The sequence below is a fragment of the Lissotriton helveticus genome, chromosome 1_1 (assembly GCF_964261635.1).
Source record: "Lissotriton helveticus chromosome 1_1, aLisHel1.1, whole genome shotgun sequence".
In the NCBI taxonomy this organism is placed as follows: Eukaryota; Metazoa; Chordata; class Amphibia; order Caudata; family Salamandridae; genus Lissotriton; species Lissotriton helveticus.
The window spans coordinates 298,505,631-298,530,123 of record NC_136057.1 but is presented as its reverse complement, the minus strand read 5'-3'; the positions used below and the strand labels follow the sequence as shown (position 1 = coordinate 298,530,123).

General features: G+C 46.0%; 1 long non-coding RNA gene across 1 annotated transcript in view; it reads right to left on the bottom strand.

Annotated features, from left to right (window-relative positions):
• LOC144769429 (uncharacterized) overlaps nt 1–24,493 on the bottom strand; it is a 110,027-nt gene that overhangs the window by 66,755 nt on the left and 18,779 nt on the right. The window contains exon 2 of the long non-coding RNA XR_013598696.1: nt 9,736–9,782. This is a non-coding gene — a long non-coding RNA (uncharacterized LOC144769429). The remainder of the gene's footprint in view (nt 1–9,735; nt 9,783–24,493) is intronic.

Below are 24,493 nucleotides of genomic sequence, written 5' to 3'. Positions count from 1 at the left end.
AAGCTGTACTAAAGTTGGATTAAGGCACAGCATCACCGCCTGTCTGCAAGACCTGACGCCGTGCAGATTAAAGAATGGTTTCAACAAGGAGATCCGTATGTCCTTACAGATACATATAATATGGACGAGATTCTCCGTACCGCAGGTGCACAGACGACAAGTCTGTTCGCATCCCTTTCTTTCCCAAGGCAGTAGAAATGGGTTAATCAGGCCAACTCCCAGACGAAGTCTTAAAAACTTTTCCTTGGTGGCAATCTTTGTTTGTGCCATAAGGTAGGGTTGGGGTTTGAGGACATCTTAGTTATTAAGCACAGGCCAACCGTGAGCACGTTTGGACAATGTTTTCTTGTCCTCTATTGATGATATTAACCTTGTTGTCTTTGTTACTAATTTTTTTAACTCCAAGTGGCTGATTGAGATGTTCCAGGCTTCTGTCAAGCCTAAGGTTTTAATAGATTCTTGGAGATACTTATAAGCTGGCAATTTTGCGGTTTGGTGCAGCTCTACCCAGAGATGATTATTTAGGGACCCTAATTCTGCAGCTCTAATTTTGTGCCAGCTTTTTATAAAGGCTCCCATCCTGTCTGCTGCCTGGTTTTGAAGGCCAAATTCCAGCCTAATTTGAGCTGTTGAAGTGTAATTGGGAAGATGGTAAATTGCTCCATAGGAGGATGCCATTATGCTGTCAAGAGTTGCGGCGTCTCTACCGGTCATAGATTCACTTCCGTAGGTGATTATAGGTTTCAATTTGGCTCGGAGGACTTTTAGAAAAAGGTCGAGAGTTAAGTCCGGGAGCAGCTTCTTCAGAGGTTTCAGCGCTAAGTAGGTCGTGACTCCCTTCCTTTGCAAGGATTCCAGCTGTGGCTTAAATGAGTTGTTATGGTCTAGCAACACACCCAGGTATTTGTAGATTGTTACTTGGTCTAGATGCTTACCGGCCATGTACCAACTAGGTTTTGCCTTCTTGTGATGGTTTACTGCCATGGTTTTGGTTTTTTGAAAGTTTATATTTAGGCCATTCTGTTGCAAAAACTTGTGAGTCGCGTTTAAAAGGCGCTGTAATCCAATGGGTGTCTGGCTGATCAAGACTAGATCATCGGCGTATAGCAAATTTGTTAGTGTTATGCCGCCTAATTTTGGAGCGTGGGAAGAGCAGCAGTTGAGCTTATCAGGTAGGTCCGCCAGGAAAAGACTAAATAACAGAGGGGCCAAAACGCATCCTTGCTTTAGGCCCTTTGTTGTGGTTATTTTGTTAGAAAGGTGGGTCCCAGCTCCTAATTTAATTCTTACCCACGTATTAGTATGCAGTTTAATAAGCTGATCTAAAAGGGGTGCTGGTATGCCCCATCTATCCAGCTTGTGCCAGAGCTTCTAACGATCAACGTGGTCAAAGGCTGCGGAAAAGTCTATGAAGCAGAGGTATAAAGGATATTTGCCCTGCTTTGCAGCATCCATAGTCATTGTTAGGGCCATGATGTTAGTAATGGTTCCGTGCCCTTGGCGGCAACCGGTTTGAGTTAGTGGAGTGGCAGTGGTGGTCGCGCCACCGTCACACCGGCAGTCCGAGAGCCTCATTACAAGTTTGGTGGTTGGAACCCCATTGCACCGCCACAACCACCAGTGATCAGAAATTCCTAGTGGTGGTGTAGCAGTCTTGAAGCCGCAATATGCTTTATGGGATCACCGCGGTCCCGTCAAGCATATTACAAGTTTCCTCTGCCCCATGATTTTGTCATGTCATGTCATGTCATAAGTTTTTATAGAGCGCCATTATCACCGCAAGGTCTCAAGGCGCTTGCAGCACAGGTACCGGGTGGAAGGAGACAAACACTGAGAGGGCATCACAAAAGAAAGAGACGGGCCACATGCTAGGGAAAAAGCCATGTTTTCAAGGCTTTGCGAAATTGCTGATGCTCCTTGATGGAAAGAAGGTGGAGAGGTAGCTTATTCCAAAGGGCAGGTGCAAAAAATGAAAAGGAACGTTGTCCATGCCTAGAGGTTCGCACGCGGGGTTGCACTAGCAGAGACTTGAGGCTAGATCTTGGGGGCATACCAGTTCAGTTTTTTTTTAAGATACCGAGGCCCCTTTTTGTACAGTGCGTTGTGGGTCAAACATAGGATCTTAAATTGACTTCTTTGCCGTACAGGCAGCCTGTGTAGTTGTTTCAGACATGGGGCGGACGCTGTTCTAGGCGGCAAATCCAGCACCAGTCTTGCCGCCGTATTCTGCAAGGTTTGTAATTTTGACAACAGGTCCTCATTCAGTCCATAGTACATGGCATTACCGTAATCAAGATGGCTAATGATCAGGCCCTGAACCAGCGGCTTTCTGGCTTCAAGCGGGAGCCATCTAAAGATTTTTTTGAGGCCGCGCATTATACCATAGCAGGTGCCCGTCACCTTGGCTACATGATTTTTCAAGGACAGAGCGCTGTCCATAATGATTCCAAGGTTTCCTGAGATTCCTCCTCTGGGAACATTGTGGCAGAGAGGAAACAAAGGGGGAACTGCAGGGCCCCTTGTTGCCCCTGGGGCTTGCAGGGAGCACATGTTGTGCAACCCCTGTGTGCCTGCACCACAGTACCTGCACGGCCTGGACTGCATCAGCCCATACCATGCAGGTACTGCCTTTGATGTTCCCAATTGGGGCTGGACTGGGAACCCAAAGCGACCCTGACAATTTTGTAAATCCAGTTCCCCACGCCCCTCAGTGGAGGGGATGCGGGGTTTGCAAGTGTGAAGCACTACTGCTTTTGTTATTGGGGCCCGATATTGTAAGAGTGCTGCAAAACTGGCCCCAACCCTTCCAGCCTCCCAGGAAAATGCCTGATGCCCGATATGACCAGTCTTGCCCTGTTCCCATTGCTGCGCATATTTCATAGGCACTGACATGGGAACGCAAAAGAACTGCCCGCCAGTGACTAAAAAAGTCACAATCTGGTGAGGCAGTGCACACCCGGGTTTAGCAGTGCGGGAGCTGGGCAGCGGTCTGGCAGTCCAGCTCCTGCACCGGCAAACTCATAATCAGGCACATCAGTCTCTTTTTTTGAAAGTCAAAAATCTCCAGCAGGACAAATCTGCACTCCATAGCCGAAGAGGAATACACAAGGTGGAGATCACCTATGGAAGGAGCCGCTGAACAGGATTTGCTGCTGTGGGGAAAAATGCATCAGGAGCTGCCACAAAATTAGACCTATCAGCGATGTATCATGGGCGGATCGTCATGCAGGTAGGTCCCCGTTCCCTCTCCATTCTCAGAGTACTTTTTTGGCAAACATTTGTGAAATACCAAGTTTTGGATTTTGGCTATCTGGGCACTTTTAGCACAACTTCCACTTGGAGGGTTAGGACTTAGGCAACGTTCAGGTGGGGTTAAAGATGGTTAGAGCCTTTTATGTCCTTGAGGATCTGATCAGGAGATCAGCCAAATTGCCCTCGATGTCTGTCTGGAACTCTTGATTTCAAGATGAAAGTACAGGGCTCAAGCAGTTGGGCAGACCTCTGGGGGGGGTGAACGCAGGCTTCAAGCAGGAGAGCAGTCATTGTTGGTGCAGCAAAATAATGTTCTGCAGATTTGTACACAGCAGGACACAGAAGCAGCCAGTTCTTTGAGAGTCCTTCTGCAGGTCCAGAAAGTGAACTGGAGAGTGGGTCTGAGGGTCCCCCTTTTATACCTGGTGACCACTTTGAAGTAGAAGAATCTTCTAGAGGCTTCCCCATTCACAGAAGTGTCTGGAATTGTCTGACTCCCTGCCCTGGCTCCAGTCCAACTGCAGGCACAAAATGCTAGAGGGTATTTCTTTCTGTGAGAGCAGGGGATAACCTACTGAAGTATAAGTGAAGCTGTGCACAGCTCTGCCACTCCATCTTACCTGTGATGACGCATCTAAGCACACGTAGTCCCTCTATTGTGTGGCTGTCTGGGAGGAATATACAAAGACCAACTGCTGATCACACCTAGTCATGTTACCCACAAACAGGCTGTAGGCAGCAAGTGGTTAGGGCAGAAAAATGCCAACTTTCTTAAAGTTTTTCGAATTGTGACTTAAAATCTGAATTTACCATTAGAGAGGATTTTAAATTACTTAACATGACATTCCCACCTTCTCCAAATCAAACATTATCACCTATTAAATGAAATAAAGTAAGCCGATTTTATCCTATGGGAGAAGTAGGTCTCACAGTAGTAAAAATGAATTTGTTGTTTTTTTACTACCAGGATATATAAAACTTAAAAGTACATGCCAACCTTTTTGTATACACAGCACGTGGCCCCAATGGATGATTTAGGGCCTACCTTAGGGGTGACATATGTATTCAAAAGGGAGTTTTAGGATAGGCAAAGGGGTTATATTTGTCAAGACAAATTGGCAGTTTAAAACTGCATACAGACTACAATGGCACACATGGGACATGTTTTAAGGGGCTACTCAAGTTTTATGTTTTACGTTTTAAGGGACTACATTAAGTGCTGCAGGTCCACTTGTAGCATTTAATTTACCAGTCCTGGGTATTTGGTATACTATTTTACTAGCGATTTACAAATATATTAAATATGCCAATCAGGTGAAAGCCCATTTTACTTTTTTTTGTAGAAAATTAGCACAAACACTTTAGCACTGTCCTAAGGCCAATAAAAACAAATTCAGAAAAATAGCAAGGATGAGTTTGGGTGGCTGTGACTCTGCAGGGAGGGCCAATTCCAACATGACCCCCTCCAGCCAAAAGCCTGGGGAGACTAATCAATTCTTTACCTCAGAGGCCTTCACCAGTTCTATGTCCTCCTGAGCTCAGTTGGATTAGCTCTGCCTATACTCTCTGGAGCCACTGAACTAACCCATGTGGAGCACTACTCCTCACCTCTGAACTCCAGTGAAGCACTGAACTGTAACTTGCTCACAGATGCATCCCACAACGCAGCGAATACCACCATGGCCAACAAACTGATGTGGCCCATTCCACCCCTTGGATCAGACTTCCGTATCCAACCCAAGCAAAACTCTGCCCTTAACAACAGTAACTAACAGATGCTATTGACAGCTGTCCGTTTTAAGAGCTAGGCCCCAGGCTATCAAAGGTTCTCTGACCTCTGAGGTTTCGGGGCGACAGCTCAGGGTGTTGGTCACCCTTCGTCTACTGTACTTCCCACCAGTCCAGGGATGGTAGCCTGAGACTGGTTCTTCAGCCCATGGTCTGGTCAATGAGGCTGAACAGGGGTCAGGAATCAGGCTTTCTTCCCTCTGTCCCCCATATAGACCTCATTACCCTCCATTTGGGAGTGGTATCCGCAGAAACCTGAGATTTCAGGGCCCCCTGGGCAGCCGCCCAGCCCAACTCTAAGCATGGGCGGATTTTGCGGATCCACGATCCGCGGATTTTGCGGATTTGCGGATCGTGGATCCGCAAAATCGGCGGATTTGCGGATTTACGGATCTGCGGATTTGCCCTGATGAATGAGTAACTGATTTTGAGCTTCAACTAGTTCCAGCGACCATGTGTGTGTTACTATGCAATCGCCCCAAGGGGCGCAGGGGTCCCTTGGGTGAGCTGTCCATCTTAGTGGGTCAATGGCGGGAAGACGGTGCACACCGCGAGTGTGTGGGCGGGGCTTCCATGCGAGTGCACAATGTCTCTTGTGTGTATAAAAGGTCTGAGACCGATCAGAGCAGTAGATGAAGAGACATAAGCTCCTGGTCACACGAAGATCAAAGGGATTGCGCTCGTGAAAGTCAAGGATACAAAGGCCTCTATCCAGCATCACAGCTGATTTTCGACTGTAGATCTGGGAAGAAGGCACACCTGCCCAGCCTCGATGACGCGCACGATTGTTTTTGGGCTGATGAATGAGTCACTCAATTTGAGCTTCAACTAGTTCCAGCGACCATGTGTGTGTTACTATGCAATCGCCCAGAAGGGCGCAGGGGTCCCTTGGGTGAGCTGTCCATCATAGTGGGTCAATGGCGGGAAGACGGTGCACACCGCGAGTGTGTGGGCGGGGCTTCCATGCGAGTGCATCAGTGCACATGCTTCTTGTGTGTATAAAGGAAGCTCTAATAGATAAAATAAAGCAGGTGCTCGAGCACCTGCTTTATTTTATCTATTAGAGCTTCCTGTTGAAGCTAACTTAGTAACTATTTTAGGATGGCGCTGGCAGCTTGCCGGCGCCATCGTAAAATATTTACAACAGACAAGGCTTCAACTTTTGCCCCTGGATCCGCCGCTCGCGGATTTGCGAATTCTCGGTAAATTCGCGGGAGTTCGCGGATCGCGAATTTACTGAAAATCCGCAAAATCCGCGAGCGGAACGGATTTTGCGCTCATACTTACCCAGCTCTTCTAACACCGGTGGTAACTCCTTTCCCAGTAAATGGGTACCTGGGGATTAACTGTGACCCTCCTCTGCCCACCCCACTCCAGGCAAACCAGAGCCATAGGGTGGAAAAATTCCTGTACGTGGGTCTGCGTTACCCTACACACTTGGCTTGTGTACAACTCTGGGGAAACTAGCCTTTCCACTACAATGGTCTGGCCAACCGCAGAGTCCCTCTAAGCAGTGACAGGGATCCCATTCAGTTTGACCTGGGGAAGTGATGACTTACACGCTCAGGGATCACAAGCTCACACTCTGAATCTATCTCCAAGCAAAGGGAGATTAGGGCATGATCTACCACCAGTCGATGAGGACTACTTCCTTCTAAAGGTTCCATAAGTGGGTGGTTTCTTAGGACAGACAGAGTCTCTCGGCGTGTGCCTGATGGGGAACGCTCAAAGCAACAAGGTTGAAAATGGGACTCCCTAGGCCACCGCCCACCAGGACCTCCTCTATCTTTTTCAGAAGAAGCATGGAAACCCTTTCGCCAACCTTACTCTGGGACCTGTCTGTGTCTCCCTGGACTTTCGCTCACTCTGCTGTGGGGAACCTGAAACACCCTTCTTGTGGTCACTGCAAGTGTTTGGCAGTGCTCTGAATCCAGTGTTCAATTCTTAACATGACTTGATATTTAGAATATTTTTCTGAATTCACAAATATCCGCCAACAAACTCTTAAGGAAGAAAAATAGCATAACTGCCCATCAAGGGTTTTGTAAAACATAAGAAAAGGTATAGCCAATAATCCAAGATGGTTGGGATTGACTTCAAAGAATGAAATAGTTCAGGTACCAATGGGAAAAGTAGTTTGTCATCGAGGTCCTGTTTCATAGAGTGATCTCCAAACAGCTGCAATACTCTGTGCACTTTCCAGCTGGAATCAACTTGGTGTGACTAGGTTCCGAGTATTAATCCCCTGCCATACTTAGGTATGCATGGTAAACAAGGCCTCAACACATGCCTCATGGCAACATGCATCAATTACCTTCTAAACAAGATAAATCAGATTGTAAAAAGCCCAGCAAACTGAAAAATAGAGGGAAAATACAAAAATTATTGGACATTGTTAATACAGCACATTTCCTTAAAAACATAAAGAAAAAAAGAAATGAATGCACTTCTAAAAACAGCTTTCAAGGATGCTCTTAACCTTTGAAAACGATGAAATATTCCATACTAAAATACTCAAAACTTAAAAATACAAAATAAACTTTACATATAGCACAATATATATATAAATAGCTCACTACTCAACCCGATACACTACTTACACTAAAGTAACAGACTCTTGCGACTACACCTACTAAAAACTTAGCTGACACAATAAACATTAACATGAAACAACAAAAATGTGATGGTGCACAGGATTATTTAACAGTCCAGCAATGACCTGGTAACCTGAGCTATACAGTATATAATGGATGAAAAGTCCTCACCCACTCTTTTGTGGCATGCTTTATGGCAACCGCATCACACCCTGATAAGATGATGCTGTGAGGGTGGACTCAATATCAATACAAGGGAGTTTCTGATACGAAATACTGAATAATGGTGCAATCCAGGTAAAAATAAACCTATTTTGATGTAAATCCAAAAGACATACCTGTAATAGTGGGTACCACAGGTATGGTTAAAATTAAAAAGACAAATTTGATGAATACGGATGTAATGGCCTATTCATACTTAGGGGCCGATTCCGACCTCGATCAAAAGGGCTCCAAACGCGATCTGGCTGGAAAAAGTATGAGCCGTACGCTTGCTTTCTGACGGACTCGTACAGATGTACGAGTGAGCAAGTACGATGCGAGAAATGCGATATCGCCGACAGAATCATTTCCGGGTCCGAACCGCTCCGTAAATCCCGTCCGTAAGCAAGCGGTACCGTGCAATGGCGGCGATTTCCGACCGAGCCAGTACAATGCACGATTTGCACAGCCGGATCAAGTCGGAGCCTCCGACACGTAAACGCTCTGGGAAGCGGACTTCGGGGGTATGCGCCAGACCCCAATTCATGGGTAGTCGTACAAGTCGATCACAGGGGGGAGCCAAGGGTCCTCCCCTACACATGCATGTACGATGTGGGTGGCACAGACGCATCCCCACTACAGGGGGCGCCCTTGTGCGCAATGCACCTTTTCTGTCAATGGGAGCCTATGTACACGTCGTACAATAGTCTCCCATTGACTTCAATGGGGCTCCGAGCGACCCGTGTTGGTCAGTGCTTGTTCGCATTGTACTCGGGCGCTCGGAGCTCCGAAGAACGAGTCGGTCGGAAAGCCCTCCGGATCCGAGTTGGACAGAGCCTTCTCCCAGCGAGGTCAGAATCGGCTCCTATGTAGTAAAAACATGTTCAAGTCCGTTAAGTGCAATGATAGGTCAAGCAAAATGGGTCTACCTGGCTCTCCATAGAACATTAAATCAATGTTCTACCTCCTTGATGGTCGGGGGCTTATTTGCAAGCTCCTTGTGCCGCTGTTTCAGTACTTTTTTTAAAGCACCAGTGACGTAGTGTGCTAACTCATTCATATTATGACGACGCAAAGACACCCTCCTTGGCTTTTCATGGCCTTGTAAATATGGTCATTTTTCACGCACCACTTTGCATGAAAGAGGAGTGCCAAGGGTGTTCCCATGCAACACCCATGGATTCTGAAGAATTCCCAGATTTACAACATTTCGTAAACCCGGGAATATTAGAATCCTTCACCTCCCCAGTGGAAGCTTAAGGAGGTGCAAACAAGAAGAAATACTTGTATTTCTCTTTGTTTCTTCCTCTTTCGATTCATGCTGCATTCTGCAGCACACACAGAAAGAGGAAAACAACATCAATGATTGTTTTTGTGCAGAAAGGTGTCCCTGCCTGCACAAAAACAAACATCCCAGCAATGCAGGCACCTTTGCACCTTGTTGAAAGGCTGCCTGCTTGGCGCATGGCAGTAAATTGTGCGCCAGATCAGGGGAAAGCACAGAAATGTGTTGTATTGTTGTTAATACAATGCATCCCTGTGCATTGAAAATGACGCACCATGGCTTGCCAAAATGGCTTGCGGTGCCGCCCTGGGTCATTTTCTTGTAAATGAGGCCCTAAATATATAGTCTAACTAAGAGTTGCTTAGAAACCTTGGTATGGGAGCAGGGGAGCACCTTCTGTAGTCACCCATTCGTCAAGAGGTATGCCCATTAATAACACCTACCAACCCTCCATCAGTCATGGTTTTTACGCTGTTCAGGATATGCAACAGTTTGACCTCTAACTCTAGCTTAATAATTAAGTACATTACAAATTAATCCACTACTCTTAAAAAACTTAAAATACACCCAAACAATCTTTTACATAGAGAGATTTGTAAAAATGAATTTTCTCACCTGATAAAACGAGCTAGAATTCTGCAGCTGCTGTCCTCACTGTCCAACTGGGGCAGAAATAAAAAAAGACATTATCGTAGACCTATTTTTGAAACAATTGGTGCAAAATAGAAATGAAAATATCATTACAAATACATTGCTGTCAGTGTAAAAATATATTTTTTTGCAATACAAAAACAAGAAGTTAGAAATATACTAACTGCTAATTTCTGAACATCCTAAAAAGTTAGGAACTATTTAAAGAAATGTTATTAAGTTATTTGAAAGATAATTTTTTATTTATATTACCCAATAAACTCGCAACACATTATTTTGTGTTTCTTTGTATCTTAATACGAATTGAAATTCAAAAAGTGTATGTTTAATTTTTTTCTGAAGGTCTGCTTGCTTTCAGTTTTCATTCCCAGAAAGCAGTAGTGCTTGCAATGGGTGCAGGAGCCAACTTACGCAATGAACAATCTTTCCACTAAGGAAACATGAGCATTCCAGAGATTCAATTTGTTTCCTATTAATATTCATTTCGATTTGCACTTTTTCAAATAATGTGAAGAAATAATGTTTGTATCAAAAACTAAATTATACTAAATATATGTTTTCAGATTTTCATTTCCTCTTAGATACACTGAGAATGATCATTTGTATCATTATAAAAATATGTATGCACATAAACTTACAGAATAATAAAAAACTGTAATGCAATATTTATTATTGTACCGGCTCAAAATATTGTTTAAGACATTTCTGCATTTAACAAACATATAATCTAAGTTTAAAACTCATTGTTACCATATCAATAATTTAAAATTTTAAAATAACCAATTAATTCAAACATTTAACTATTAAAAATGTAAACGTACATTTCGCAGTACAATAAATGCAACACTAGGGAAAATGTTGGATAGCAGAATAATTGAATGTACTATTCCTACTCCAGGGAGTGCAACAGTACGGAAAGTGTTGGATAGCGGGAGAGTAAAAACTACTATTCCCACTCCAGTGAGTGCAACAGTAGAGAAAGTATTGGATAGCGGATGGGTAAAAATTACTATTCCCACTCCAGTGAGTGCAACAGTAGGGAAAGTGCTGGATAGCAGAGGGGCACAAATTATTATTCCCACTCCAGTGAGTGCAACAGTAAATAAATTATTGGATAGCGGAGGGGTAAAAATTACTATTCCCCCTCCAGTGAGTAAAACAGTAGGGAGAGTATTGGATAGCAGTAGGGTAAAAATTACTATTCCAACTCTAAAGAGTGCAACAGTAGGGAATATTTTGGATAGCGGAGCGGTAAAAATGACCATTCCTACTCCAGTGATTGCAACAGTATGGAAAGTGCTGGATAGCGGAAGGGTAAAAATGACTATTCCCACTCCAGTGAGTGCAACAGTAGGGAAAGTGCTGGATAGCGGATAGATAAAAATTACTAATCCCACTCCAATAAGTGCAACAGTAAGGAAAGTGCTGGATGGCGGAGGGGTGAAAATTATTATTCCCACTCCAGTGACTACAACAGTGGGGAAAGTGCTGGATACTGAAGGGGTAAAGATTACTATTCCCACTCCAATAAGTGTAATAGTGTAATAGTAGGAAAAGTGCAGGATGGCGGTTGGGAAAAAATTATTATTCTCACTCCAGTGAGTGCAACAGGATGGAAAGTGTTGGATAGCAGAGGGGTAAACATTACTAATCCCATTCCAAAGATTGCAACAGTAGGGAAAGTGCTGGATGGCAGCGTGGAAAAAATGACTATTTCCACTCCATTGAGTGCAACAGTAAGGAAAGTGTTGGATAGCAGAGAAACAAAAATTAATAATAATAATTAAACAATGATTTTTCTTTTAATAATCTTAAACATAAATAAACAGTATATTAAAAATATCAGATTAAATATATTAAACATTAGCAGGAGGGATAGTCGTGACGGGTAGGCTTGATTTCCTTAGTACGACTGTGGTTGATTTTGTCAATGATTGTCAATGAATTTCCCCTGCTAACTGGTGTGCAATGTTATGGAGCTGGTTCTTTAAATAAAAAGATTTTTAAAAAAAACATTAGCAGGAAAGCTGTTAGCATGGTTGGGGAGGAAAGAACTTGAGCCACGATGGGTAAAGTCTATAAAAGAATGAGAGAGTGTCAATACTACTCCAGAAAATATTGTGGGAGCTTTTGGGCGCTATTACAAGACCCTTTACGAGACTCATACGCAGACAGGGGACTCTTAGATACGCCAGTATCTCCAGGGTGTAGATCTGCCCAACCTGACACCCAAAGGCCGAGACAGTTTTGCAGGAGACCTTACATTGGCGGAGGTCACTGAGGCTATAGGCCGACAGAAGGCTGGTAAAACTCTGGGCCCTATTGGACTGCCGGGGGAATTTTTCAAAATGAACAGTGGATTGTTGGCACCCCATCTCCTTAAGATGTTCCTGGAATCAAAAGAAATGGGGTGTCTCCCTCCAGATCTTTGTCTGGCCACAGTGGTGGTTATCCACAAGGACGGGAAGCCCCCAGACGACTGTGGGTCTTTTTGCCCCATATCACTTCTTAGGGGTCCATTAGGATGTCGGGCGGTGGCACCGCGGTGCTGGCATGGCGGAAAAACTAAGTTTTCCGCTTGCGAGCAGTGGTTCTCACGTCTGCCATATTAGTATAGCAAAACATAGGTCATTTCTCGTCCGCCGTGGAGCGACGCGCACCTCCATCAAAGTGCGCCTGCCAATGCGGTGTTGGGAGCCAATCGAGACTCACCGCCGTGCGGAATGACGTCTGCCCCGCTCCACAAATTAGGATGGCGCAAACAGGCAGATGCACCGCAGCAGAGGCACCGCCCAACCAGAGACGACAGAAACTCGACAGTACAGCGTGATAGCAGAGACCCGGTCCTCTCCACCCGGCCATGAACGCCATGGACCCAGCCCTACATATGCATCCAGTGATGTACCTGCTACAGCACTATCATCTAATGGGCCACCACGGACAACGCCACAGGTGCGCAAATACACAAATACAACACACAACACATGGGCTGACACAGGGTCCAAAACCATAACAGACAACCTGCTGGCCGTTACAACACATCCACAAGGGCACCCACACATGACCCACCTGCCAACAAGTCACCCCTCTGCATCCGGGACACATATCGACTGCAAACTAGCAGCAACTAGCAGTTCCGGGTCACGCCACCGCCGCGGTCAACACATGCGCACAATGCATAAGGCAGGGCCACTCCAAGGCATGGCAGGGCACAAAGACCACAGGGACACACCACCCCCAACCATACATCCACACACCCCATCAAGTCATAGGCCAGGTGGCCATCCTGTGCACCCCCATGCACTGCAACAAGCAACAAGCACAGCAACAAGCAAGCACAATACACACCCGGCACCACACAACAAACAACCAGGGTGACAGCCACTGCAGGAGTGGCTGACAAGGAACACACAAAACCAGTGCCTCACACACTGTAGGCTGCCAATACTTCCTAGCACATATACACACAAACAAACACACACACAGGGAAGCCTGAACAGATGCCTGACCGAAAACACCACACAAACACCACAGGAACATACACAGAACCCCAACAGAAACAGACATACCCTTTCAGCCAAACTGTGGAAAGGCAATGGGAACACAAACACAACATGAGTGCATACCATCATCACTCAAGAACAAAACACACACAACATACCACAATTCACACAAGAACAGCACCAGCACAGAACCACACTGCCACATCAAGCCAACCACACATGCACATGAAAGCCAAAATCAACAAACGCCACAGGACATCAGAGGAGGCACATCAGTCAATGCCAAGACCACATACTCACAGCACTGTATGCACAACAAGCAGTCTGTGCACACCAAGCACAATAGCTACACACATATGCGACTGATACAACCTCAACACACACACCACAAATCAGCACTGCACAAATACAACAGCACACACAGGAAGTGAAGCAATACCACATCCAACACACACACATCCAACACAACAACAACAACAGGATGCACCACTCTGGGATACTAGAGCAGAACCATCTTCATCAGATCACTGGGCAGCACACACAGCTGAAGTGCACATGAGCAATCCTCACTGTTAAATAGCACAGGAACATCACACATAAACCATTGGGGCAATGTCCAGAGTGGAACATCACTCTTGGCCCAAGAACTCCACAACAAAGCACCGTCTCACAAATGAAGTAATGGTGAGGCACATACACATGTAAACCAAGGGGACAGCTGACATCCAAGTCAACTGACTAGCATGTCAGTAGTAGACATGTAAGGGGTGTACCATACACAAATAGAGGGAGTGCAGACCCACAATGCGTAGGCACAAGTGGCACACATAGGTGATGGCATAACACCACACACACCATGCCATACAGGAGGAGAAAAGGCACCATGTGCCTGCAATGCATGACAAACACAAACACAATGCCAGTGAGGAGCAGCAGGGCCACACAGTCTACACAAACACACTCAAGACACATTAATGATCAAACAAACACAAAACTGATGTGCAAGTCACACACATTGCACGCTCATAAGTTACCAAATCAACAAGGAAGAGTCACACAGAACTGCATGGAAACATCAACACACTGCACAGTGCAAAACAGACAACTCACACAAGTGCATAACATCATTTACACAGGGCAGGACAATCCAAACAACAGGCACACGACTCCTGGGTAACACATGTGTGTCTATCACAATCCAGGGGCACACACACATCCACAACCACCACAAAGTCACACCCTTCACACTGCACACCTCTTCACCATCCAAGAGCACACGTCTCATGTAGGCCAGGGGACCAGGACTAAGGGCAACACAAAACGACAATACACATACACAGCTGGGCACATATACAGGAATTACACACATACATCATGACATTGCCCAGCCTGCATGCAAACCTGTGCACAGCATCATACCCTGTGCTGGCAGTGTCCCCCAACCTGACATGGCAACAACGTAGCCAACAATAGCAAACCACTAAAAAGAGAACTGCATCACAGGTAAAATAGCCATCGCCGATAACACTAGTATCAGTGTCTGAATGGACTGAAGACCCTGTCACCCATGTTTACAAATGTGTTGTGGCCAAAGAGTTTGGCAATGTTGAAGTAACACATAGAGCATGTGGCATTGGCAAACAAATGCACACACCAAAATAACTTTAATCAGCAAGGACACTGACAATACAGACAACAGGAATAACTGTCTTTATTTACATATTGCACAGATGTGACAGAAGAACAACAGTAAAGAAGAGCAAGGCACAACATGCTGATCATATGCAAGATAATCTGCACAGGCAAAGTACAAACAGGAAGGCCAGTGTCCATGGCAGGTGGCACAGCAACTACATGAGAGTCTGCACAGGTTAGAGTACAACACAGCAGAGCAACAGGCCAGTGGCAGGTGGCACATCAACTACACATGAGAGGCTGCACAGGTGAGAGTACAACACAGCAGAGCAACATGTCCAGTGTCCATGGCACAGGTGAGAGTACAACACAACAGAGCAACAGGGCCAGTGTCCATGGCAGGTGGCACAGCAACTACATGAGAGGCTGCACAGGTGAGAGGACAACACAGCAGAGCAACAGGGCCAGTGTTCATGGCATAGGTGAGAGTACAACACAGCAGAGCAACAGGGCCAGTGTCCATGGCACAGGTGAGAGTACAACACAGCCGAGCAACAGGGCCAGTGTCCATGGCACAGGGGAGAGTACAACACAGCAGAGCAACAGGGCCAGTGTCCATGGCACAGGTGAGAGTACAACACAGCAGTGCAACAGGGCCAGTGTCCATGACACAGGTGAGAGTACAACACAGCAGAGCAACAGGGCCAGTGTCCATGGCAGGTGGCACAGCAACTACATGAGAGGCTGCACAGGTAAGAGTACACCACAGCAGAGCAACATACCAGTGTCCATGGCACAGGTGAAAGTACAACACAGCAGGGCAACAGGGCCGGTGTCCATGGCACAGGGGAGAGTCCAACACAGCAGAGCAACAGGACCAGTGTCCATGGCAGGTGGCACATCAACTACATGAGCGGCTGCACAGGTGAAAGTACAACACAACAGAGCAACAGGGCCAGTGTCCATGGCAGGTGGCACAGCAACTACATGAGAGGCTGCACAGGTGAGAGTAGAACACAGCAGAGCAACAGGGCCAATGTCCATGGCACAGGTGAGAGTACAACACAGCAGAGCAACAGGGCCAGTGTCCATGACACAGGTGAGAGTACAACACAACAGAGCAACAGGGTCAGTGTCCATGGCACAGGTGAGAGTACAACACAGCAGAGCAACAGGGCCAGTGTCCATGGCAGGTGGCACAGCAACTACATGAGAGGCTGCACAGGTGAGAGTACAACACAGCAGAGCAACAGGGCCAGTGTCCATGGCAGGTGGCAGAGCAACTACATGAGAGGCTGCATAGGTGAGAGTACAACACAGCAGAGCAACAGGGCCAGTGTCCATGGCACAGGTGAGAGTACAACACAGCAGAGCAACAGGGCCAGTGTCCATGGCACAGGTGAGAGTACCCAACTAGAAGGAGGGGAGAGAGTGATCGACACAAGTTGAAGCACTCAGTGTTTTGTAAAATACCCCTCACACACCAAAAGGCCCCTTGGTGTCATGCTTCATCATCGGGGTCTTCGCACCCCTCTAGCGGGATGCGGCGTGCTACGACCTACGACTACGCGGGAGCACTTATAGTAATGACTATGTGTTGTGTGGAGTGTGTGGGGTGTATTTATAAGTGAGTGGTGGGATGTGGTGAAAGGTTAAAAAGTACCTGGCACATGAGTCTATAGAAGAAACTTTTATTCTGAACTCTGGCTGGTACTGTTAAAAGAAGTGCAGTGTGAGGTCAATTCTGTTAATTAAAGAACAGGACCTCTGGTGTGCGTCGACATGTTTCGGAGTCAAGCTCCTTCTTCAGGACGGGGGCACAACTTCCTCACCTTACTCACGTATTCTTAATAAAAATTTTGTGTATTTACAGAAAAGTGAAATATTCAGGCTTAGTGTGCCTACAGCGGTCTGCTACAAGTACAATGACCTGTAGAAAGACAAAAACAAAGATAAACTAATGGTTACCCTGTAGCGGGTAGTTCAAGCAGGTGCAGTCACCTGGAACCTCATCAATTGCTTGTAATAAGCCCTGTAAAAGGAAAAAGGTACTCACAACACATACAACAAATAACACAAAATTACTAGGAGTTACTAGCAGTAGTGGTCATACTTATGAAGCTTGCTTGTTGGCTTCATGAGCATAATGGAACGTCAGGGGTGTTGCTTGACTTGCAATCTGTAGTAAGGAGGAATGATGCAGTTTTTAATAAATCATTCTACACTTACTTAGGAGAAAAAAGGGGGTTCAGATGGTCGTTTTCCTGGTAGGTTCAGTTAATACTCACATCAACAGGACGCTATGATCACCGTCTTACCCCTCACGCTGCTCCGCTGGTATGAGACGGTAATCGGGCTTTTTGTAATTGGGCGGAAGTGTCTACATGCCCTAACATGGCTGTTCCGCTCGTTATTGTTAATTGTACCCATGTATGGAGCATCCGCTCCTTGACCATCCACAATACTCGTATGTCCGACACGGACTCACATATGACCAGCGTCTGTAGGCGCGAGTGTCCCTTTAACGCGCATGCGCGTTGCTAGAAAGTTCATCGCCGCGGATTCGTGTTCAGAAGTAGCGCTCGCTTCGGGAGCACTGATGTTTAGCGCATGCGTGCCCTTTACCCGTGCTCAAAGCCGGGAAAGATTTTATCATGTTAGAGGCTTCGTGGGTCAAAAAGACATGGCACAACAGCAGAATTCCACATTTACGGATGTATTCACTGAAAAAGATTACTGGGTATTGGAAATTAATACGCATATACATATTAGTACCTCTCGGTTTGGTGATTGGTACCTTATCAGTATTTCGCGTGATTCTAGGGAAATATTTTAGGAAAATATTTGTAGTTTTTAGGGAAATGTTTTAATTGGATAGCTGGCCCCAGGGCACTTCGTCATTAAGCCCGATTTCATGGGTTCCAAGTCTGAACACCCATCTTTGTTCCTTTTGGAAGAGCCCATTCTCAGAAGGTAGTTGCTCTATGATGGTCCAATTGAGATCATTCACACAATGTTGTGCTGTCAGGTAATGTGTGGCCATTTTCGTGGTGCTTTTTTTACAGCGCACATTGCTCTTGTGTTCATTCATTCTCGTCTTTATGGCCCTAGTAGTCATACCTACATACTCGAGATTGCAGGGGCATTTTATAAGGTAGACCACGTTTTTGGAGTTGCAATTGAAGAACCTCCTTTGTTCCCAAGTAGTTCCATTTCGGAAGGTCAGTTTTGTGCTTTTCTGTGTTAGGTGGCAGCTGCTGCAGTTGCCGCATGGGAAATGACCTTGAATACCTATAGATGGTTGTATGGCAGTTGTTGTAGGTTTCGGTCGGGTATGTACCAGCATGTCCCTGAGATTGCGTCCCCTGCGATGAGCGAACAGTGGTTTATCCAGGTTTAGGTTAACACTTGTTAGTATCTTCCAATGTTATAGAATAAAAGTTTCTTCTATAGACTCATGTGCCAGGTACTTTTTAACCTTTCACCACATCCCACCACTCACTTATAAATACACCCCACACACTCCACACAACACATAGTCATTACTATAAGTGCTCCCGCGTAATCGTAGGTCCTAGCACGCCGCATCCCGCTAGAGGGGTGCGAAGACCCCGATGATGAAGCATGACACCAAGGGGCCTTTTGGTGTGTGAGGGGTATTTTACAAAACACTGAGTGCTTCAACTTGTGTCGATCACTCTCTCCCCTCCTTCGAGTTGGATTCTCTTTGTTTATTTAAGTACCTTGTGGAGCAGGAATCCAACCCTTCGCTCTACCTCCCTCCAGTGTTTTCTATATAGTCTAGGCAGCGCACAGCTGCGGGAGTTATACTCACATCACAACACATAATCAATCACACTAGGCAGTTGCGAACATCAGCGGTCAAAAGAAATGGAGGACGAACATGGCCTCACGTTCGGTGAGGATGAAATCGATAAAATCTTGACGGCAATCAATCCTTTTGAGGGCCTTAGTAACCCAGAGACTGGTCCAAACATTAATGATTGGAATGAAATAGTCAACCTGAGACGCAACCAAATAAAAGCAGCACTACATGGCTTGTTAATGACGGAATACCTCAGGAACAAGATGGGACCACCTGGTCTGATCGTCAAGAACGAACCATTCATATTCCAATCAGACACACAGTTTAAAAAGGAGTGGTCGTTGATCTCCTGGCACTGCACCAGGGACTGGTTGGTCCTTATTGTCAAAACGGCAGCCAGAATCACTCAAGAGCTCAAGATTGAAATCCAGAAAATTGAGGTACAACTGAGCACTTACATATCACCAGCCGACCTGAAAATTAGACTAGATGAGCTAAACCAACAAATGACCGAGTTTGAATATACATTAAAACAGAGTAAATTCAATAAATTGAGAAAGGATAAGGATAAATTCACACCTGAAGGAGCATACCCATACACCAAAGCTGACTATGTGCCCAAGAATCAGAACAGTGATATGGACAGTGATGGATCAGATAACAGCTCATCCAGCTCTAACTCTAGCAATGGACAAAGGTACCGTCAGAATAGAGGCGGATGGAGACAAAAAAGACAACAGTTCCCGAGACAACGAGGGTGGAGAGGGTACCCACCTCAATTCCCACAATACATGGCCCCACACCTTTTCCCCCTTTCCAGTTTAGCCATCCAGGGAACGCCCAAGGTTACCCACAATGGAACCAGGACTTTGATGGAGGTTTCTACGGTCCACAACCTTTTTTAGGCACCCGCCCTGGGACACGGGGAAAGAACCGGAAGGGCAACAATGTCACATGGGAGGACAAAGACCAAGGGAACCCCCGACAATCCAGGAGTATGACAGGCTCCCTGCCCAACCAACCGTCAACCAGCAACCAGAGAGGGACCTAGTGGTAAACCTAACTTTAAAACCACTAACAGAAATACAGAAAAAAGTGCTAAATAAAGGCCTGGGTTTTGTGCCCACACAGAAACCGGACATCTTCAAGGTCAACATTGAGATGCAAGAATTCATACGAAAATTTAAATTACAGGCCTATTTCATGGACAAACCATCCCCTATACCTACAACTGATACCGGCCTCAGACCAAAGTCTACCTTTACGCCTCCAGATTCTTTGCTCCCAATAGAGCTACTAGCTTTTGAAAAAGCTCTGATGACAGAAGTCAACAAATTGGATGTGTCGTCCATACGAACATTTCACAACACTACCAAGGAAGAGCAACAAGCTACCAAAGCCCTATCAGAAGACACAAGCATCACTATAAAACCAGCAGATAAAGGCGGAGCCATCGTCTTACAAACCACAGAAGCATATGACAACGAATGTATGAGACTGCTGTCAGATAGACGCAACTATATGATTCTACAACAGGACCCCACTGAGAACCTCAGGATAAAAATCGGAGGCATGATTGAAGAAGCCTTAGCACACGACTGGCTGAGCAAGAAGGAAGGGGAATTTTTGGAGCAGAAAAAACCTCACATCCCCTACTTCTATTGCATCCCTAAGATCCACAAGAGCCTCACCAATCCACCTGGGAGACCGATAGTATCCGGTATCGGCTCTATTTTGGAACCCCTGTCAAAATTCGCTGACGCTTTCCTACGACCACTGGTACAATCAACAAACACCTACCTCAAGGACACAAAGGCTGTCCTACAACTTCTCCAAAATACAACATTTGACCCTCAAACTCAACTCCTAATCAGTCTAGACGTAGAAAGCCTTTATACTAGCCTACCCCACGATGAGACACTCCTGATCATCGAGGAAGTACTATTTTCCACACAATGGAAATATCAAACACCACGAGGGCTAGTAATGGAATGCATCTCATTGGCACTGCAAAAAAACTTCTTCCAATATAAAACCACGATTTATCAGCAATGCCATGGGACCAGCATGGGCAGTACTTTTGCTCCAAGTCTGGCCGGGCTCTACGTACACCACCTCGAGACCACCAGGATTCTTCATAACTTGAACCCATACAGATCCAACATAAAATGCTGAAGGAGGTACATAGATGACATCCTGGTCATCTGGGAAGGTGACCGACAATCCGCGGAAGATTTCCAAGCCTGGTTAAACAACCAGAACGCCTTCCTCAAATTCACGAGCTCGATCTCAGACCACATGTTGGTCTTCTTGGATTTAAATATATACGCAGAAGGAGGCTGTTTAAAAACCACGACTCATTTCAAGCCGACATCCAGAAACTGCCTGCTAAGATACGATAGTTTCCACCCCAGGCACCTGCGAGAGAACCTACCGTATGGACAATTTTTACGCCTCAGGCGTAATTGTACAGATGTGTCAAACTACAAACTGCAGGCAGAGGACCTGAAAGAAAAACTGAAACTACGAGAGTACCCGACCAGAATCATTGACAAAGCAATGAAGAGGGCCAAGAATAATAACAGGGAGGCACTATTGGAAGAACGACGAAAAGAACCGAATGAAAACAAACGACCAATATGTGTGACGACATTCACCACTATGTCCAACGATGTATCCAGGATGGTTAATAAACATTGGAAGATACTAACATGTGGTAACCTAAACCTGGAGAAACCACTGTTCGCTCATCGCAGGGGACGCAATCTCAGGGACATGCTGGTACATACCCGACCGAAACCTACAACAACTGCCATACAACCATCTATAGGTATTCAAGGTCATTTCCCATGCGGCAACTGCAGCAGCTGCCACCTAACACAGAAAAGCACAAAACTGACCTTCCGAAATGGAACTACTTGGGAACAAAGGAGGTTCTCCAATTGCAACTCCAAAAACGTGGTCTACCTTATAAAATGCCCCTGCAATCTCGAGTATGTAGGTATGACTACTAGGGCCATAAAGACGAGAATGAATGAACACAAGAGCAATGTGCGCTGTAAAAAAAGCACCACGAAAATGGCCACACATTACCTGACAGCACAACATTGTGTGAATGATCTCAATTGGACCATCATAGAGCAACTACCTTCTGAGAATGGGCTCTTCCAAAAGGAACAAAGATGGGTGTTCAGACTTGGAACCCATGAAATCGGGCTTAATGACGAAGTGCCCTGGGGCCAGCTATCCAATTAAAACATTTCCCTAAAAACTACAAATATTTTCCTAAAATATTTCCCTAGAATCACGCGAAATACTGATAAGGTACCAATCACCAAACCGAGAGGTACTATTATGTATATGCGTATTAATTTCCAATACCCAGTAATCTTTTTCAGTGAATACATCCGTAAATGTGGAATTCTGCTGTTGTGCCATGTCTTTTTGACCCACGAAGCCTCTAACATGATAAAATCTTTCCCGGCTTTGAGCACGGGTAAAGGGCACGCATGCGCTAAACATCAGTGCTCCCGAAGCGAGCGCTACTTCTGAACACGCATGCGCGGCGATGAACTTTCTAGCAACGCGCATGCGCGTTAAAGGGACACTCGCGCCTACAGACGCTGGTCATATGTGAGTCCGTGTCGGACATACGAGTATTGTGGATGGTCAAGGAGCGGATGCTCCATACATGGGTACAATTAACAATAACGAGCGGAACAGCCATGTTAGGGCATGTAGACACTTCCGCCCAATTACAAAAAGTATAAATAGCACAAACCCGATTACCGTCTCATACCAGCGGAGCAGCGTGAGGGGTAAGACGGTGATCATAGCGTCCTGTTGATGTGAGTATTAACTGAACCTACCAGGAAAACGACCATCTGAACCCCGTTTTTTCTCCTAAGTAAGTGTAGAATGATTTATTAAAAACTGCATCATTCCTCCTTACTACAGATTGCAAGTCAAGCAACACCCCTGACGTTCCATTATGCTCATGAAGCCAACAAGCAAGCTTCATAAGTATGACCACTACTGCTAGTAACTCCTAGTAATTTTGTGTTATTTGTTGTATGTGTTGTGAGTACCTTTTTCCTTTTACAGGGCTTATTACAAGCAATTGGTGAGGTTCCAGGTGACTGCACCTGCTTGAACTACCCGCTACAGGGTAACCATTAGTTTATCTTTGTTTTTGTCTTTCTACAGGTCATTGTACTTGTAGCAGACCGCTGTAGGCACACTAAGCCTGAATATTTCACTTTTCTGTAAATACACAAACATTTTTATTAAGAATACGTGAGTAAGGTGGGGAAGTTGTGCCCCCGTCCTGAAGAAGGAGCTTGACTCCGAAACATGTCGACGCACACCAGAGGTCCTGTTCTATAATTAACAGAATTGACCTCACACTGCACTTCTTTTAACAGTACCAGCCAGAGTTCAGAATAAAAGTTTCTTCTATAGACTCATGTGCCAGGTACTTTTTAACCTTTCACCACATCCCACCACTCACTTATAAATACACCCCACACACTCCACACAACACATAGTCATTACTATAAGTGCTCCCGCGTAGTCGTAGGTCGTAGCACGCCGCATCCCGCTAGAGGGGTGCGAAGACCCCGATGATGAAGCATGACACCAAGGGGCCTTTTGGTGTGTGAGGGGTATTTTACAAAACACTGAGTGCTTCAACTTGTGTCAATCACTCTCTCCCCTCCTTCGAGTTGGATTCTCTTTGTTTATTTAAGTACCTTGTGGAGCAGGAATCCAACCCTTCGCTCTACCTCCCTCCAGTGTTTTCTATACAGGTGAGAGTACAACACAGCAGAGCAACAGGGCCAGTGTCAATGGCACAGGTGAGAGTACAACACAGCAGTGAATGACAATTTAAGTTGCCAGGGGCAAATGCGGAGTCTGGACATGAGAAGTTGCACAGTAAGTGTGTTTGTCCATACCCTTCCATGACCAGCAACACACCCAGGTGGCACACAATGGGCATGACTAGCACACCTGTGTGAGAGGCAGGTGTAAGAGGGGGACTGCCACTCACATTTGGCAGACTTGGAGCTGGCTGTGTGTCGGGGACAGCAGGAACACTTGACTTGGGAGACCGAGACCCAGGTGATGTAGGGCCAGTAGTGGATTGGCAAGCTGGAGGGCTGTTTGGACCAGGTGGTATAGTGGTACTTGGAGGTGGAGTCATGCAGACCTGTTACACAGTGTGGGTGGGAGTGGTTGGAGGGGTGCCCTTCCACTTCTTGGGAATACGAAATGGCGTCCCTGTCTTGGGGTTAATGGCAACTGGGGATGATACAACAGGCACAGGTGCAGAAACTGACACTCCCTCTGGTGATGTGCTGGATCCTGCGGAACGCTTTGTCTGGCTACACCTCTGGACCACCTTCCCCTGCTTACCAGGTGTCCCACTTACAGTGCCCTCCTTTGCCTCTTTGCCAGGTGTCCCACTTACAGTGCCCTCCTTTGCCACTTTGACAAGGCTAGCCCCTACAGTGCCCTCCTCCACCTGCTTCACTGGGCTTGGAATTGGAGTTAATGTGGTGGGGAGATGTGGCCCTGTGCCCTTCCTAGGTGTACCCTTGCCATACAACACTTCCTCAGTGGGCACAGACACTGCACGACTAGCTCTGTGTGACGTTTAAGGGACAGTAGAGTCCTTTGCTGGTGATGCCTCCGAGGCATGTGAGCCTGATTTGAGCCTCATTGCTTTTTCGCCCTTGCTCTTCCCTGACGGTCTCTT